We start from the raw sequence: 19,345 nt of genomic DNA, 5'->3' as shown, positions 1-19,345 counted from the left end.
TCATCACAGATGAAAGATGTTAAAGCCTTGATCACTCTAAGGAGTGGTAAAAAAATTGAGCAGCCAACACCCAAGCCACATGTTGAGAAAGAAGAAGAGATAAAGAAAGGGAAGGAAATGGAAGATAAAGAGAGTGAGATCAATGAAGAAAAGAAGGACTCTGATGCAACAAGGAAAGTAATTCCAGAGAAGGAGCTTCTGAAGGAAGAAATGCTGAAGAAATCAACTTCTCCGCCTTTTCCTCAAGCATTACATGGGAAAAAGGGGGTTAGAAATGCAGCTGAAATCCTTGAAGTATTGAGGCAAGTGAAAGTCAATATTCCACTATTGGATATGATTAAACAAGTTCCAACGTATGCAAAATTCCTAAAGGACTTGTGTACTATCAAGAGAGGGTTGACTGTAAATAAGAAAGCCTTCTTAACTGAGCAAGTAAGTGCAATTTTACAATGTAAGTTTTCTTTGAAGTACAAAGACCCGGGAAGCCCTACCATTTCAGTCATGATTGGAGGAAAGGTAGTGGAGAAAGCCTTGTTAGATTTGGGAGCAAGTGTGAATTTGCTTCCATATTCCGTCTACAAGCAATTGGGACTTGGGGAATTGAAGCCAACAGCAATCACTCTATCTCTGGCAGATAGATCAGTGAAAATTCCAAGAGGGGTAATTGAGGATGTATTGGTTCAAGTGGATAATTTCTACTATCCAGTAGATTTTATTGTTCTTGATACAGATCCTACCGTAAAGGAAGCTAATTTAGTTCCTATCATCCTTGGAAGGCCATTTCTTGCAACTTCAAATGCAATCATCAATTGCAGGAATGGGCTTATGCAACTCACTTTTGGTAACATGACACTGGATCTCAATATTTTCTATATGTCTAAAAAACAAATCACTCCGGAAGAAGAAGAGGGACCAGAAGAGCTGTGCATTATTGATACTTTAGTGGAGGAGCATTGTAATCAAAATATGCAAGACAAGTTGAATGAAAGTCTTGTGGATGCTGAGGAAGGTATGTCAGAACCCCCAACTGGGCTTGCTACTCTACAAAGTTGGAGAAAGATAGAAGAAATTCTACCTTTGTTCAATAAAGAAGAGGAGGCATCTGCTGAAAAAGAAATTCCAAAACTCAATCTGAAGCCTTTACTTGTGGAGCTGAAATATATATATCTTGAGGAAAATAATCAATGTCCTGTTGTGATATCTTCATCTCTGACTAGTCATCAAGAGAATTGTTTAATGGAAGTTCTCAGGAGGTGTAAGAAGGCAATAGGATGGCAAATATCTGACTTGAAAGGCATTAGTCCTTTAGTTTGTACTCATCATATATATATGGAGGAGGAAGGAAAGCCAATCCGTCAATTTCAAAGAAGGTTGAATCCTCATCTACAAGAGGTGGTACGAGCTGAAGTGCTGAAGCTACTTCAAGCAGGAATCATTTACCCTATATCTGATAGCCCTTGGGTGAGTCCTACTCAAGTGGTACCAAAGAAGTCAGGGATCACAGTGGTTCAAAATGAAAAAGGAGAAGAAGTTACTACACGCCTCACTTCAGGTTGGAGGGTGTGTATTGATTATAGAAAGCTGAATGCTGTAACCAGGAAAGATCATTTTCCATTGCCATTTATTGATCAAGTGCTGGAGAGAGTCTCTGGACATCCATTTTATTGTTTCTTGGATGGGTATTCAGGGTATTTTCAAATTGAAATTGATTTGGCAGATCAGGAAAAGACCACTTTTACATGTCCATTTGGAACATATGCTTATAGAAGAATGCCTTTTGGTTTATGCAATGCACCTGCTACATTTCAAAGATGCATGTTAAGTATTTTCAGTGATATGGTGGAGCGAATTATGGAGGTTTTCATGGATGACATCACCGTATATGGAGGTACATTTGAGGAATGCTTAGTCAATTTGGAAGCAGTTCTTCATAGATGCATTGAAAAAGATTTGGTGCTCAACTGGGAGAAATTCCATTTTATGGTACGTCAAGGAATTGTCCTTGGCCATATCATCTCTGAAAAAGGCATTGAAGTTGATAAAGCAAAGGTGGAGCTTATTGTCAAATTACCATCTTCAACAACTGTAAAAGGAGTAAGGCAGTTCCTTGGCCATGCAGGGTTCTATAGGAGGTTTATAAAAGGTTTTTCAAGTCTTTCAAAACCTCTTTGTGAGCTGTTAGCTAAGGATGCTAAGTTTATATGGGATGAAAGGTGTCAGCATAGCTTTGATCAACTGAAGAAATTTTTAACAACAACTCCAATAGTAAGAGCCCTTAACTGGCAATTACCTTTTGAACTGATGTGTGATGCCAGTGACTTTGCTATAGGAGTTGTGCTTGGCCAAAGAGAAGATGGGAAGCCCTATGTGATTTACTATGCAAGTAAAACACTAAATGAAGCTCAAAGGAACTACACAACTACAGAGAAAGAATTGTTAGCTGTGGTATTTGCTTTGGACAAATTTCGGGCTTATTTAGTGGGGTCTTTCATTATTGTCTTTACTGACCATTCAGCCTTGAAGTATTTATTGACAAAGCAAGATGCAAAAGCAAGGTTGATTAGATGGATTCTTTTGTTACAAGAATTCGATCTTCAAATCAAAGATAAGAAAGGAGTGGAGAATGTGGTAGCTGACCACCTTTCAAGGTTAGTTATAGCACATAATTCCCATCCTTTGCCTATTAATGATGATTTTCCTGAAGAATCACTCATGTTCCTAGTGAATACTCCTTGGTATGCTCATATTGCCAATTATTTAGTAATTGGAGAAATTCCAAGTAAGTGGAATGCACAGGACAGGAAGCACTTCTTTGCCAAAATTCATGCTTATTATTGGGAAGAGCCCTTTCTCTTTAAGTATTGTGCAGATCAGATTATTAGGAAGTGTGTCCCTGAAGATGAGCAGCAAGGGATTCTATCTCATTGTCATGAGAATGCATGTGGAGGCCACTTTGCCTCTCAGAAAACAGCCATGAAGGTATTGCAATCAGGGTTTACTTGGCCATCTCTTTTTAAGGATGCCCACATCATGTGTAGAAGTTGTGACAGATGCCAAAGGCTTGGAAAGCTAACAAAAAGAAATCAAATGCCTATGAACCCCATTCTGATAGTTGAGTTATTTGATGTATGGGGCATTGACTTCATGAGACCTTTCCCAATGTCTTTTGGTAATTCTTACATCTTGGTGGGGGTGGATTATGTTTCTAAATGGGTTGAGGCAATCCCCTGTAAACAAAATGATCATAGGGTGGTTCTCAAGTTTCTTAAAGAGAACATTTTCTCAAGATTTGGGGTGCCCAAAGCCATAATCAGTGATGGAGGTGCTCATTTTTGCAACAAACCTTTTGAAGCCCTGTTATCCAAGTATGGAGTGAAGCATAAGGTGGCTACACCTTATCATCCTCAGACTTCAGGGCAAGTTGAGCTAGCTAACAGGGAAATAAAGAACATCTTGATGAAAGTGGTGAATTCCAACAGAAAGGATTGGTCTATTAGGCTTCATGATTCATTGTGGGCATATAGAACAACTTATAAGACTATTCTTGGGATGTCTCCCTATCGTCTTGTCTATGGCAAAGCATGCCATCTCCCTGTGGAAGTTGAATACAAGGCTTGGTGGGCAATAAAGAAGCTGAATATGGACTTGATCAAGGCAGGAGAAAAGAGATATCTAGACCTTAATGAGATGGAGGAATTAAGAAATAATGCTTATATCAATTCTAAAGTTGCAAAACAGAGGATGAAGAAGTGGCATGATCAAATCATCTCCAACAAGGAATTTCAGGAAGGGCAAAGAGTTTTACTGTATGACACAAGACTCCATATCTTTACTGGGAAGCTCAAGTCAAGGTGGATAGGACCGTTCATAATTCACCGAGTATATTCCAATGGAGTGGTGGAATTATTGAATTCAAATGGCAAGGATAGCTTCAAAGTTAATGGATATCGTCTCAAGCCATTCATGGAGCCATTCAAACCAGAAAAGGAGGAGATCAACCTCCTTAAGCCTCAAAAAGCCTAAGCAAAAAAGGGTTTGCTGGACGTGGTTTACCATAGTCCAAAATTTTTGTAAATTTTGTAAATTTTCAAGTTGATTCCATACATTTGATCTTAGTTTTTGATCTTAAATCATGTTTTTATATGTGCTTTAATCTTTTTGAATGATTCTAGGTGGAAGAAATTTCAAGGAGATTGAAAGAAAAAAAATCGGGTCGAAATCGGAGCCAAAACAGAGAAAAAATAGAGCTCTGCGAAATTTCGCAGGCTAAAGAAAGCCTCTGCGAAATCAGCACTATGCTGCAAAACCATTCTGCAACACTGTAGAAGTCTCTGCGAGGGTATTTCGCAGCTGCGAAAGCAAATTTGGCACACGAGTGCCACTTCACAGTACAGTAGCATCCATTTGGCAGCTGCGAAACGCATTGCGAAGTGGTAAAGCCCAGATTTCGCACCAAAAGTCCCATTCCGCAGGTTATTTCGCAATTGCGAAGGCGAGTTTGGCACACGAGTGCCACTTCGCAACACAGGAACTCTCATTTCGCAGCTGCGAAAATAGCATTTTGCTGCGAAATTGGCGTTTTGTTGCGAAACTTAAACTGACCCTTAGGCTTTCGTTTTTCCTATTTATACCGGTCATTTGAGCTACGAAAAGGGTTTCAAAAATCAGAGCGCCATTCTCGCAAGCTGTTCGTCTTCTTCAGTGAGCCACGCCATCCAAGCCTTCGGTCATCTTCTCCGATCAGCAACGTCGGCCAAAGTTCGGTATCCCGAAATGGCGCGAACGCGAGGGGCTAAATCTTCATCTCCTTTGAATCGCAAGAAGAGTCTGCGAAAGGAGCCAGTTCCAGATTTTGCTCCAGAGCCTTCGCAGCAGAAAGCAATTCCTCCCCCGATGAAGCCAGCGCCGCCAAAGCCTCCGGCAAGACGATACCTTACCAGGTCAGGGGGTAGGCCACTACAAAAGAAACCCAGGGTTGAGAGCTTAGAACCCATCGATTTGACTGAGCAGTCACCAGAGCCTTCGCCGATTCCATCACCGGTTCCAACTCCAGTTCCCTCGCCAGTTCAACCTCCGGTACCATCTCCGGTACCGCAAGCAAAATCTCCGGCGCCGCAAGCAAAATCTCAGGAGCCTCAAGCGCCACCTCCTGAGCCCCAAATTCCATCCGAAACAGCTCTGGAAGAAGTAATTAGGCGGCCAATGCTACCTGAGCCCCCAATTGAGGGAAACTTGGATTGTAGAGCTCAACCATTCCATTCCAAGCTATGCTTCGACTTATCGGCATTCAGAGTGAGGCCGGAGCTTGCCCAATCATTCCAGCTGCTGAGGAGGTATCACATGGAGCACTTGTTGACTCCAAGAGATTTTTTCTATCCCCGGATAGCCACGGATTTCTATCAATCCATGACAACCAAAGAGGTCAGGAATCCAACTTTAATTCATTTCACTATCGATGGGAGACATGGCATATTGGGAGCACGCCATATTGCTGAAGCCCTGCAAATTCCCTTTGAACCAACCCAATTCGATAATTTTAGAGCTTGGACAAATCCTACTGAGCTGGAGATGGTGCGCACTCTTTCCAGAGGAGCTGCAAATCGATCACATCTGCTGAGGGGGGAGCTTCCTCCAGTTATGTTTTTGATTGATGCATTTTTGCATCATAATCTGTACCCATTGCAGCATTAGACCCAAAGAAGGGGAGTCCTCTTAGAAGCTCTTTACAAGATGTCAGAAGGATTTTTCTTTGGGCCTCATCATCTGATCATGGCAGCCCTTCTCTATTTTGAAGAGAAGGTTCACAAAAAGAAGCTTCAAAGAGCTGATTGCATTCCACTCCTCTTTCCAAGGCTGCTATGCCAAATTTTGGAGCATCTGGGATACCCTTCTGAGCCTCAGCTGGAGAGAAAGCGAATTTGCCGTGAGCCATTCACTCTTGATAAATGGAACAATATGACGGCCTACAAAGTTGATCAGCCTGAGCAGCCTCAGCCAACTGCAAGGAGAGCATCCCCAAGACATATACCTGAAGGTATAACAGTTGCTGCTCCTGCCATTCCTAGAGCTCCACCAGCTGCATCAACTGCATCAGCTTCATCTCAGCCATCCACATCAGCTGAGCCGAGGATGGCCATTCCTATATCTGAATATCGAGAGTTGTGCTGTGCATTGGAGACTCTTACAGCTTCTCAGAGCAGTCTTGCTCAGGAGATGGCAGCCATCAGAGCATGCCAAGAGCAGATGTTGGCCACTCAGGCTCAACAAGCTGCCATCTTAAGGCAGCTCCAAGTCCATTTCGATCTGCCACAAGCTGTAGAGCCTTCCACTGATACACCAGCAGAGCCACACTCTCATCCTTCAGAGTCTCATCCTCCAGAGCCCCAAGCCCCAGCTGATGCACCTACTGAAGAGGCAGACCCATCTGCCTAGCCCCACCACCCCACTCATCAGACTATTATATATATCTAATATTTTTATGTATTTGTTTTTTTAGTTGAAAAGAAGTCCCAGTATTTTGGTACTATATTTGGGATGCCTTGTGTTACTTGTCTTTTGCATTGTACTCGAATGAATTGAAAGTAATACAAGTTGAATATTTCTTGTTAACAGTTAGCATTAAGTTATTCTTATTTCCTTTTCTCACATATTCTATTCTTTTTGAAACATGTGGTTTTCCCCAATCAATATTCGAATTTGATATCAGCAAGGAGGTACCAATTCCTCCCTTTAATTACAGTCACTCATATCACATTGAGGACAGTGCTCAGTTCGGTTGGGGGGAATGAGGAAGGAAGTATGCTAAATCTTTTTGATAATACAATTATATTGGTTAATTAGTTGTAGTTTTTACTTTTTACTCTTGTTACTCTATTCTCCATGAATTTTGAGGAAAAATTTTCAAATTAAACCAAGAGAAATTGAACTGTTGTTTTTTTACTTGACTTAGAGTATGGATTATGCTTACTAAAGTGGTTCAATTGTTGAAGCTTCTAGTGAAATTGAATTTAGTTCTTCCACTTTAAGCTATCCACACACTGTGCACATTAGATTCCGATTATAAGATGAAAAGCTATTTCCCTCTTGACTTAATATAATTTTGGGACTTGGTATATTTGACCTCATTTGATAAAATTGAAACACCCTGCAAAAGGCCAATGAGCCTTTGAAATAAAGAAAGTTTTTTGCTTGCCTTGAAACCCGAGCAAGGTTTGAGGGGTATATGGTGAAAGCCTTTAAAGCCTGGTGCCCTAAGCCTTAATTGGTTGGGAGTCATCGATGGACCCCCATTACATGGACAAGTCAGAAAGAGTACCCCATAAAGCTACCTTAAAAAAAAAAAAAAAAAAAAAAAAGATGATGAAAGTGTGTTCTTTTCTTATTGATTTTGGTCAGTTTGCTAAGTGTTGAAAAGAGATAGGTTGGGGGGAGAGATTAGTTTAGCATTTTATTCTCGAAAGCTAAGGAACCAATACACATAGATTTTTATGGAAGATTGAAGTTTGGTTCTTTGAAAGTGGAAATGATTTTAAAACTTCAGTTTGCATAATGCACTCCCTTGATTGACAGTGTTTAGCATAGTTTGTTATGACTCTTGTTGAGATTTGGGTTTGTATTTCTTTAATGCTTCATGTGAGAATTAGATCATCATGCCACTTGAGAATTATTTTCTTTCAGTATGATGTTGTAAATTTTAGATTAGTTTGCTATTTATTTTCATTTTTCTCTCCTATATTGCTAAGGGACTAGCAATATGTCGGTTGGGGGGAGTGATTACTACTCAAAAAGTGCTATTTGATAGCCTATAATTAATCCTTTTAAACACTTTTGAGTAGTAGTTTTGGCCTTTTAACTCAATTGGCATGTTAAGGACACTTGAAAGCAATTTTGATCACTTTGTGTAAGTTTTGGTGTTTTTGTTAGTATTTTGATCACCAAAGCAAGTCAAGACTGAGGAGAGCTATGAGAAATCTTGGGCAAAGCTTAGAAGTCATTTTCCAAGAGTAAATCCGAATTGCAAGGAGAAAAAGCAAAGAGAATCTACCATAAAGCATATTCTTGATGACAGTCGTAGCAGCCACTTTTGGAGCACTTTCTGAAGTCCAAATGATGTATGCTATATACCATTTCAAAGCTCAGGAAGTAAAAAATCCAATGCTTCAAACGGTGTGCAATTCGGAGTTGAAACGAAGAAGTTGTAGCCATTACAAGCCAATCACTCCGAGCTGAAGGAAGCATTTTGCAAAGTGTTGCGAAATCACCCTTTTGTTGCGAACTGATTTCGCAGCCTTTTTGAACAGTGTGATGTTTCTCCTTCTGACGATGCCCGATTTATGCCGCGAGAAGGAAGCTGGGAACCTCAAGGTGGAAGCCAACTTCGCAGCCCTGTGAAGATAGCTTGGTGTTGCGAAATTATTTCGCAGCCCTCTTGAGTGTCTGCGAAATCTCGCAGACACCATTTTTCTCCTGCGAAATGGTTCCTGAAGCCTCCCGATATTTGCTACCGACATTGGGAGATATTTTCCATTAGATTTTTGTTGTCTAAATCCCAAAATACTCCTTGTAAACCACCAATTACATGATTCCTTAGCTTTTAAGTTAGTAAAAAGACTAAATATCTATGTAATAATTAGTTTTATATTATGTACATATATATACCTCTCGGGAGCCTGTTCTCAGAGAGGGGTTCCTTCTGTAAAAGTTTGGGTAAGCAAGTAAAGTCTATTTCTTTTCTACTGCCTTACCTTCTCACTTTGTATTTTTATTTTATTTCTAAGTTATGAATTCTCTGAGGAGTTTTCCTCAGAGAATGAGTAACTAAACCTCTAATTCCTTGGAGCTAAGGTTGCCGGGGGAGGTTCCAAGTGCAAGAATACAAAGCTTTGTGGTTTTAGCTAGTAATGAAGAGGAAGTGAAATCCTTTAGTGATTTCTATATTTTTAGTTAACTTAAAACACCTTAGAGTCACCTGGGCCAACACTTGGTAAGGCAAGTGATTTCCAACCATGGAAATGCACTAGTTTACCCCTTGCGAGCCTCTAGGAGGTGACTTCAAGGTAGGATTTTCTAGAATAGCCAACACTTGGTAAGCTTTTGGACTCCAAGGAGACATCCATTAGTTATCTCTTGCGAGCTTTTGACGGGTAATCCAAGGTTAAAGATCATCTTGAATGGTTAAGGCTTAGTGAGAGGCTTAAACCATTGCAAGTTGCATCAGTGAGAGAATTAAAGTGAAATCTAATTGAAGGAGTCTCTGTACAACACCGGTTAGAGAATTGACTATATGTTGAATCTCTAATGCGAGGAAATGAACCATCTGACCAGAGCCGTGTCTTTTGCATGAGGAACCACCCCAGTGAACCTAACTCTCTAGGGAATGCTTTTCTTCCTAAATTATTCCAAACTTCTGTTGTGTTAGTTAGTTTAAGTCTAAACCTTTACCAATCAAAGTTTGTGTTTTACTTCTTAAGCTAACCATGAAATGAAACAAAACCAATTCACTTGGAATTGGTATCATTGAGAGCTTGTTAATCTTTCCCAGTGGACGATCCTAGAGCCACTATACTATAGTAGCTTTTTCTTTGCTACCCTAGTATATGGTGTTATAGGTTATAAATTTTGTTGATTACTCCCTCAATCAAGGAGCACCAGCTGGACACAAATCAGCTGAGACACCAATTGGGCACGAATCAGTGGTCCCTATTCACGAAATTATTTGAATTAATTAAGGATAAGATTGTGATTATTTTATGTGCGAGTGAATAATATTATAAAGGGATTAAGTAAAACTAGTTCATCCAAATCTCTTAGGATAGGCAGTCTTGCATCATATGCATAAAATAATTTTGCATATAATTTAGTCAATTCTTCATATGAGTTAAACAGATATGCAAATTCATTAGTTGCATTATTATATAGTCATCACATATAATTTAATAATTCAAAATTAGATGAAGAAATGATTCAAATTCAAAATCAACTTTTTTTTTTTTTTTAAATGTGTCAAGCTTTGCTTAAAAATTCCTCTTTTTGAAGAAGTGTCTGAATCAACTATTTTCCCTCATTCTAATAATCCTCCTTTAAACATAAATATCATTAGAAGAAGATACATTAAAAGAAATCATTTTGTTCTTGATGTAGAATGTATTAAATTAGATTATTTTTCTCCTTATAATAATTCTAAAAGAAATTATTTTAAACAACTTCCTCCTCAAGTTAGAAATTCTTTAAGAAAAGAATACGAAAGATATATGTAACAAGTTAGAATGACAATTCCTTTTTTCCATTGGTTTTTCAAATTTAGGAAACCCCTTAAAAGAATTACAACATTAACCTCAAGAAAAACAATATAAAATTCTCCACATAATAAAAAATTATTAGTAGATCAACAAAACTTAAATCAAGCATAATCAAGAAACTTAAACCACGAAGAATCAAAAGAAGAGTAAAGTGAAACAAAATTTAATAAAATTTTGTTTCCTTTTACCTCGTGAGAAGTGAGGAAACATCAACATAAACATCAAAGATAGAAAAAACAACCAGTGAAATTAATGAAGTACAAAAAATAGACAATAAAGAAAAAAAATCAAAACAGTAAATATAATATCTTCAAAAGTAGATAAACAATTTTTTATTTTATTTTTTATTTTATGTTCTAGACAAAATAAATGATGAGGAAATATAAAGAAATTATTTACAAAACTTAAAAAATTTAATTCTCACGGAAAATCCAAATAAAACTCAATAAATCAGACTTGCATAATACTCAATGGATGAAATTTTTAATAGATTAAAAAAAATTCATATTTTTAGAGTAAAATCGACACTATTTAAATTCGTATTTGAAATAGAAGGTCTTGAAAAAATAAATTCTTGAGTAAATGAATATTTTGAAGTTGTTTTTTCATTTTAAACAGTTAAATGATAACTTAGACAGTTTTTCTAACCCTTCAAGTTTTGATATGCATTGCCTCCCAATGGATACAGACTTTGAAAGTTTCAATTATAAGAAAATTCCTAAGGAGTCAAAAGCTACATTTTCAAAATCTCTTCTAAATGAATCTCCAAAACTTTCTGATGAAAACCTAGAATTCCAAAAATCAAGATTTCATTTTTTAAACAAAAGAGTTTAAATCTCCCCCAAGACCTTAGACAGATAATAAGTCAAAAAACTCAAGTTACAAGAGAAACTAAGTAAGAACATAAAATGCAATTTCTTGTTGATTGTAGCACTTTTGGAGTTACTATTCAAGGGATGAGTTTCATTTGACATACTCATTATGGCAACACCAATATTGAATGTTTAAAGCTTGATCCCTTATGTAGAGAAATTCCATTAGAAAGGCATGACTGTAAGTGTGCTCTTATTTATAGTATTTGTAAGGCCAATATTGACTTAGACAGATATAGGCCTATAGTTATCAAATTCAATAATGAGTCAATGGAACTAACCCCTACTCTCCTCATGGATTATGGATTACTTTATCAATTAATTTTCTCCAATCCTGAGCAAACCGATGGATTTGGAAGAAATTAGTAGTTTCTATATTAAATGTCTTCATCCAAGAATTCAAATCAGTCGAACTCATTATATAAAGTAAGCCTCATGAATGATCGAACGATGGAGGAGTCTATCCAAACCAACACATAATCCTTCTCAAATCCAATCATAGAAAACATCAATTATTTGGTATAGAGGACCCTTGGCCCTGTACTAAAGTTAGCCTTAAAAAACAAATTCGACATTAAAGGTCAGGAATGATTGCAATAGACTTTGATATTGAGATTTATAGTTCTTCTAACTATAATCTCATCACTGAGGATAGTATTAAAAAAATCATCTCTGAAAATGCCTTTCTAGAAGTTCATCTTCTATTCCAAACCTAATTTTCTTATCTTGTTGATAAATATAAAAATGATAACGTCATAAAAAAAAGCTCAAAAAGTTTTTAAAAAATATTTCTTGGAAATGGTCAGTTGAAAAGATATCAAGAATCTTTTATATATCTATGTCTTTTTACTTTTGTCTCCTTGTATTTATTTAGTAAAAAAAATAAAAAAATAAAAAACTTCATTGAAAAAAAAAAATCATATTAGGTACTATTCAAATACTGACTAAATGTAAAAACACTATTCAAATAGTGACTAATAGTAAAAACCAATGTAGGAAAAGAAAATTTCATTTCCTACCTAAAGGCGTTGTCTTCTACTGCTAGAAGACTTCATGCACATCAGAAGAAATTGGTTTAATTGGAGTTCCAACTGTCCCAACACTTTATGATGGATTTCAAAATTTTCAAGCACACAAATTTGAAATGATTTCAAGTCCAACATTTTTCCCTATAAATAGAGGCTTAGAGTTCATCACAAGGCAAATGCATAAGAGCAAACGACCAAGAGTTAGAAAGTGTTCTCCAAAATTCTCTTCTTAGCTTTTATATTATCTCATTTCAAAAATCTCTTTGTAAACCTCTCTTTTTGGACCGGATAGTAGAAACCTTCTTTATAGAGGGAAGTGAGAGACCAACAGCTAGAAGAATATTCTACAATGGTGGTTTTAATTTTTTTCTTTTTTGGGTTAGTTAGGAAGAAATAAAGGAAGACCATTGGCACGATGACACATGGAAGGACTTTTTGAGAGGTCGTTTCTTTAGAGTGGGATTCTACTAGCCATTGGGGAAGGGAGATTGAGGAAGAAAAGAAAAGGTTTTATAGAGAGGAAATAAAAAAGTGAAAATGGGTGTGGACCCACGTTTTTCATGTGTGTTCTCACTCATCGGTGAGACTCGTTTTTATTAGTGAAAAAATTGGTTTTGGAAAAGTCGGAGTCGCTACTTATTTTATTTTAAAAGGGAAAATAAAATAAGAAATAAAACCCTAAAAAAATGAATCCATAGTTTTGGGAAAAATGTGTCTTTGAAACCCGAGTTTAGGTCCGGGGATTAGGTTACCTATTGGGAAGGTACCTCTAAAAGGTAGCACCCCTCTAAGCCCTATAAAGGTCTCTACTGACTAAGTTGAGGGAAATGTGGCAATTAATTAGTTGATTTTAGATACATAGGTAGGTTAGGTGATTTAAAAAATAGCATGCCAAACAAGAAAACCAATCATAATCATAAAAAAGATTTGGGGTATGTACTTGGACTGCTTCTCAAGCACTATCATAGAAACAACAAAGTTAGTTCAAATAGTATATCACTCAACATATGCTTTATAAAAAATAATCGAATAATGAAATGAGTATCAAGACATTCAAGCAATATCAAACATAAACGCAGTTCACAATGACAAGCATATTCACATAATTTAGAAGGTGGGTGATAGAGGCGTACATGGATAGCATAGATAGCTTATTATGCATTTCCACAAGACATGGGGGTTAGATCAAAGATATAATAATGATTAGTAAAGGAAAGAATCCTAACCTGTTTGGTATTTAAGCAATATAGCAAAAATGATCAAGAGTATACGCAATCATCAATTATCACATATATCTTGTATAATTCCTATAAAAAAAAAGATAGATATGATTACAACAAGTAGCAAAGGTGGCAACAAATATGAGTTTTGAAAAAAAGATTTTATGTAGGGGTTTCACCAATTCCCTAATTGATATACACGAATCTACTATAGAATTATCCCATTTATTTGAGACCACAAGCTTGATTCATGTCTTACTCAAAACCGTAGTTTTTATTGAAAACTGAGAAAGATAGGAACCGATCAAAACATGGTTGAATATTATTTAAGAAAATGAGATTTTGATTCTAAGGACTCTAAATGAAAATTTTAAAATAGATTTTCAAAGGGATCTTTTTAGAAAATTATTTTATTTTGAAATAAAATAAATTAATTTGAAGGCAATAAAACATAAGAAACAAAATACCAAGCAAAACAAAAGAAAACAAAATCACAAAGTGAAATTTTTGACAACCAAGCAAACTAAACTGGTGAGAGTGGAGGTCAATCTTCATTATTTTCTAAGGACCTCTAAAAGTCAAATTTAACAAACAATCGACAAAAGAATAAACTAAATGACTTTAGATAAGATAAAACTAGCAAGATATTAATGAAGAATTAACAAGGATCAATCAAGCACATACTGAGATGAGCAATCAAGAACTAACATAAGATGGATCAAACTTAGTCAAAACAAAAATTAAAACATGATCTTTATCACATGGAATCTATTATATTAATAAACTAAAATTATGAAAACATATAAACTAAACAAAATTCCAACTTTTAAAACTAAAACAAAGAATCAAAACTATCAAAGCCAATCTAAGCAAATCTCTAATTTTTTAAACTAAAACAAAGAATCAAAACTAAACAAGATTCTAAAATTTTAATGTAAAACAATGAAACGAAACCAAGGTAAATCAAATTCCAACTTTTTAGCCCAAAAAAATGAATCGAAATTACACTAAACAAAATCCTAATTTTTTAATCCAAAGCAATGAATCAACACTAAAATTTATAAGATTTAACTTATCTTTCCTAACGACATGTGGACTGGTTGTATGTGCCCGTTATGATCTGGCCTATGCGTCATGTATCTTCAAAAATCAGGATCCTTCCTTTTCGAAGACGAAGTGGCAGCCTCCTCTGTTAAGACAAAGTGGTAGCCTGTCTTTAATCTTTAGAAAAAAAAAAAAAAAAAATCTTTGCATGGCCTTTGCTTTCCCGTCTTTCTACCATCTTGCATCTTCACACCAAACTGGAATGCAACTTTTGGCATTGCTTCCTTCTGCTCGTTATATGTTGTCCATTCCCCCTATGTTTCAAAGTCCCACCGATGTAGACGCCCTTAGCTCGTCCACCCATGTCCATTTTTGACAAGTCATCTTCATCATCACTGTCCATAACTTCACGGTTGTACTCCTGATACCCAGGATAACATTCAGAGTTCTCGAGCACCTTTCTCCCTTAGTTGCTACAACCTTTGATCAGCCCACTTGAACACAGACCCCAAACCCCGATCCTTCTCTTCTTGAGTCATGAAGCGTGGATCCTGAGGAATGCCCATACTTGCCTGCACATCATATGTTTGCATATTCTGCTGGAGATATTGTTCAGGATAAGCCATTTGCTCAGCATATTGGTACTCTTCCCAGTCTCCCTGGTAGCCAACAACCAATGCTTGTGTTTGCATTACATCATATCCATTCGTTTATTGCCATTCCTGAGGCTCAAAGGGCGGAATTGGACCATAAGTAGGTTCACCAAGATAGGAAATTCTTTCTTTGTTTGGAGGAGACTCCTCCATGTCCTCTGGGATAGGGCTTTGACTCATGTCTTTACTGGGAATATCATATTCAACATCATCCCCAACAAATATGCCATACCATTCAGATTTAGCAACAGACGGACCATGTTTCTCTCTTGAATCAACATAATTTTTCCTAGAGGATAAAGGTGGTGACAGGCTTTCCCTTTCAGTTTGATTCTTTGACATTCCACCATCAAGCTTTGATGGCTTCTTCTCTTCATCAAATTCATTACCAACAATTGATATATTTCCTTTGACATCTCTCTCATTTTTCTTCTTCTTGAGAACTTTCCCAGATGATCACAGGCGAAAATATGACATGATTTTAGCAATTCAGTCCAACACAGAACCATCAACACTAATAGTAACCATTTTCTCCGGCACTGGATAGTCAGCTTTACTTCTATGTAGAATGTCACTAGAAAATCCACCCTCCATGTTAAAAATAAATTCCATTCTACCAGGAAGGAACATCTCGTTTGACTTGACAACAATTTGAGGCTTGACAATCCATAGATACACTGACTTTGCAATTGCAGTGCAAAATGACAATGGCTAGTCCTCGTTGGATAATCTGGATTTTCCATCAACATCATCTCCTTTGCCATTCCTTCCACATGGAATATTTCTCGGAAACTCTTTGATCCAATTTCTATCATCCTTCTTGAATTAAACCAGATTCGAAATCAATATATATTACATTCCTTCCACATGTAATATTGCTCGGAAACTCTTTGATCCAATTTTTATCATCCTTCTTGAACTAAAATTGGATTCGACATCAATATATATTACATGACCATCTAAGCCTCCATAACTTGCAGACAGAGAAGCCAATAATGAGAGTTTAAGGAAAAATTAGGTTTTGCCAATTCCGAGAGGACCAACCAACTCAGTAAGAACACCAAATGGGATTCCACCCCATAAAGCCTTGTCTAACCCTTTAAGGCGTGTGGGAAGATGGCCAGCCTTATACTCATTCTGAACCCTCTACTCCATCAGTGACAAGGCAGTTTGCGTTGGTGGAGAGATGATTTGGCTGATGTGTGCCACTACAAATGTTACTCGCACCATACCCATATCCAATAACTCCATCAATTCAAATTTGATTAGAGATAATGCTTCCTTGGTAGTAGTGATGTTGCAAGCAGCGAAGATGTTGGCTATTGATGTGGGGGAACCCATCTCACTGATAACTTGTTCGCCATCGTTTCTTCTTCCTTTGCGGATTTTCTTTTCCCTCTGAACCTGTAACTTCATAGCCCCAGAGAATTCTGATTCTGCTTTAAAGAATGATGGATCAGTGTAACACTTCAAACATGCCTCAGCACCCTCCATTGATCCTCCAAAATTCGTCATCAATAATCCTTCCCTTTCCCACTGAATGCTCATCTCGTTTTCTTAAAAAAAAAAATGGTCTCTCGATGGAGAGAAGTCCCTTCCATGTTGCTCCCAAAACTCCCCTCGTCGCGGGATCAAAATGCTCCCTATATCCCTCCAAATGTCTCCATTCATTCATTCCCTCTAAAACGCTGAATCATCATTTCTTCCAAAAAATGTTTAACCTTCCTTATCCATGACCTCTTTGTCATTCAAATATCAGTCCCTAGAATTCCATAGAAACTTGCTCAAAATCCACTAGAATGTGCACCCAACTTCTTCCCAAAATGTGCTCCAAATCTTTCATTTGACCAACTTTCATTCCTTCCCTAAAAGATAATGTGCGTTGTCATATCAATTTGCTAATGCCTCTCAATTTCATTTTATTTTTTAGGTCCTCTACATGGCAGCATGTATGGAGATTTTTCTTGAAGGATGCAATCTACCATTACCATGGTGCCACCTGTAGTGTCTCGATTTCCAACAGTTGATTTCTATCCAAAAGTTTCTCCTAATCCTTTTTCAAGACTTAGTGCCATCACTTATAAAATCCTCCCATGTTTCTAACTGAATCCACTCACCCAGAAAACTCTTCCCTCAAAAAATCCTGGAAGAATCACCAGAACTCTCTATTTTCATTGCTCATCCTCACTCACTTTGCCATTCTGCCATATCAAGAATGGTAACTCGATGTCCTTCCTCTCTCATGGACTCCTCCATTGAGAACTTCTTCTAATTCAGAAAAACTTTTTTTTCACATGCCTTCTATAAACCTTACCAAAAGAGCACCAAAACTAAATCCTACACCTTTTCAAGTCAAAGCACAATCTGGTATCTTCCAAAAACCTTCATTTTCACATGTTAATCAAATTTGGTACTCTACCATCTTAAAAATGGCATCCTTGGTGTCATCTCATGCCCATGAACTTTCTTCTTTTCCCAATTGGTTTGGTTCCCACAAAAGCACAAAATTATTAGATTAAATAAATGAATAAAAGTGGTGTTTTAGAAAATGATAAAAAAATAATTAAAAAAAAAGAAAATAAAAAATAATAAATAAAATAAATAATAATAAAAAAAATCAAGTGTCGCGTAAGCCATGTAAGAATGTCATGCAACCATGCAAACCACACAAAAATGCAATCCATACTAGCCATGAAAACATTAAAAATTACTTGAAAGACGACTTAAGTAGGATAGAATGGACCTAGGGTACCTAAGTGGGCATAAGGAGGTGTCTAATAGGCCAAGTGTATCTAAATAAGCCTAACAAAGAAGGAAAAAACCTAAGTCTAAATTAAGGCTGCCTAGAATCACAATGGAGTCAGATGAGTCCCTCAACCAAAGTCTCCCAAGTGGTGTCTAATGGGCCGCCAGAGAATTATTGTAAAGTACCAAACGAACACGTAATAGGACATGTGCTAGTAGGACAAAATGGAGGGTCTACAATGGGAGATGATTCAATTTTTTTTTAAGGGGAAGATGGTGAGAAAAGAGAGGGTCATGGGTCTACTAATTTCCTGGGGGTTTTAAATAAAGTGACTTAGAGGAGTCAGTATTCAATATGGGGGAATTTTGTTGGGTTTTGGAGAGGAGTATTCAAGAGGAGGTTAGCAGAGAAGGGAACAAAGAAAAATGAGAATTAGAGAAAATGAAGGCAAACTGAGTATTTTGGGTGTGTAAGAAACAGAACTGAAGAAGGAGATGGGGATTTTTATTTTGAAAGAAGATGAGTGAGAACATAAATAAGGGGCCTATAGAGAGTGTTTGGAGAGAATAGAGAGGATTGAAGAGACTATGAGAAAAGCCATTTTTGAGATAAATGAGAGTATAGAGAGATGGTGAGTTGAGCTTAGATAAAGAGAGTAAGAGCTGAGGATGAGGAAAGTGAGATGAACAGAAGAGAACCATAACAGAGGACATGGAAGAGGAAAGAAGTTGGAGTCTTACTAGTTTTAGAGTAAAAGAAAGTATGAGAAGCTAACCAAGCTTTGAGAAACCTAGGATGTCCACTGTACATTTCACCATTTTCTTCATCTTTGCTTGTTGATTACTACCCAAAAAGTGTTATTTTATACCTTTAATTCAATATCTATTAAGCACTTTTGTGTAGTAATTCTCCATCTTTATTCCAATTGGCATGTTAAGGACCTAGCAATGACTTCTAATCATATTTGTAGCTAGTTTTAGTGTTTTGACAGCTTTTTGGATCATTAAGACAAGCCAAGCAAAGGAGAGAAGCAAAGAGAAGCTAAGAGAAAATGAAGAAAATAGAGGACAACAGCTGCAGTCTTCCTTCACACTTTTGGAGCACTTTTCGAAGTCCATTTTCTACATGCTATATACCATTTCAAATCTCAGGAAGTCAAGAACCCAACGCTTCAAACCGTGTATGATTTAGAGCTGAAATGAGGAAGATATGGCCTTCGGAAGACAACTGCTCCAGGCTTGTGCGAAATTCGCACAACACCTTCAGGTTGTGCGAAGCTTGTGCGAAACTCGCACAATACTCGCACAACACCTTCAAAATTCGCACAACCCATGCGTGGTGCGAATTTTCCTCTATTTTTTCCGACTCCACTTTAGATCTTTTCCTATGTAATTGTTTATGTAATTTCCTTTCTTATCCTTGCAACTAACCAATCACAAGCTTTTGCTTTTGTAAAGACTATATAAGGGGTGGAAATCACCTCT

General features: G+C 37.0%; 1 pseudogene; it reads right to left on the bottom strand.

Moving 5' to 3' along the window:
- Nucleotides 1-4,727: 4,727 nt before the first annotated feature.
- Nucleotides 4,728-16,630, bottom strand: LOC100242082 (suppressor of mec-8 and unc-52 protein homolog 2-like; annotated as a pseudogene).
- Between the last annotated feature and the right edge of the window lie 2,715 nt (nucleotides 16,631-19,345).

Source organism: Vitis vinifera, chromosome 13 (assembly GCF_030704535.1).
Source record: "Vitis vinifera cultivar Pinot Noir 40024 chromosome 13, ASM3070453v1".
NCBI classification, from domain to species: domain Eukaryota; kingdom Viridiplantae; phylum Streptophyta; class Magnoliopsida; order Vitales; family Vitaceae; genus Vitis; species Vitis vinifera.
Note: the sequence above shows the minus strand (reverse complement) of the source record. Positions and strands in the feature narration are given on the sequence as shown.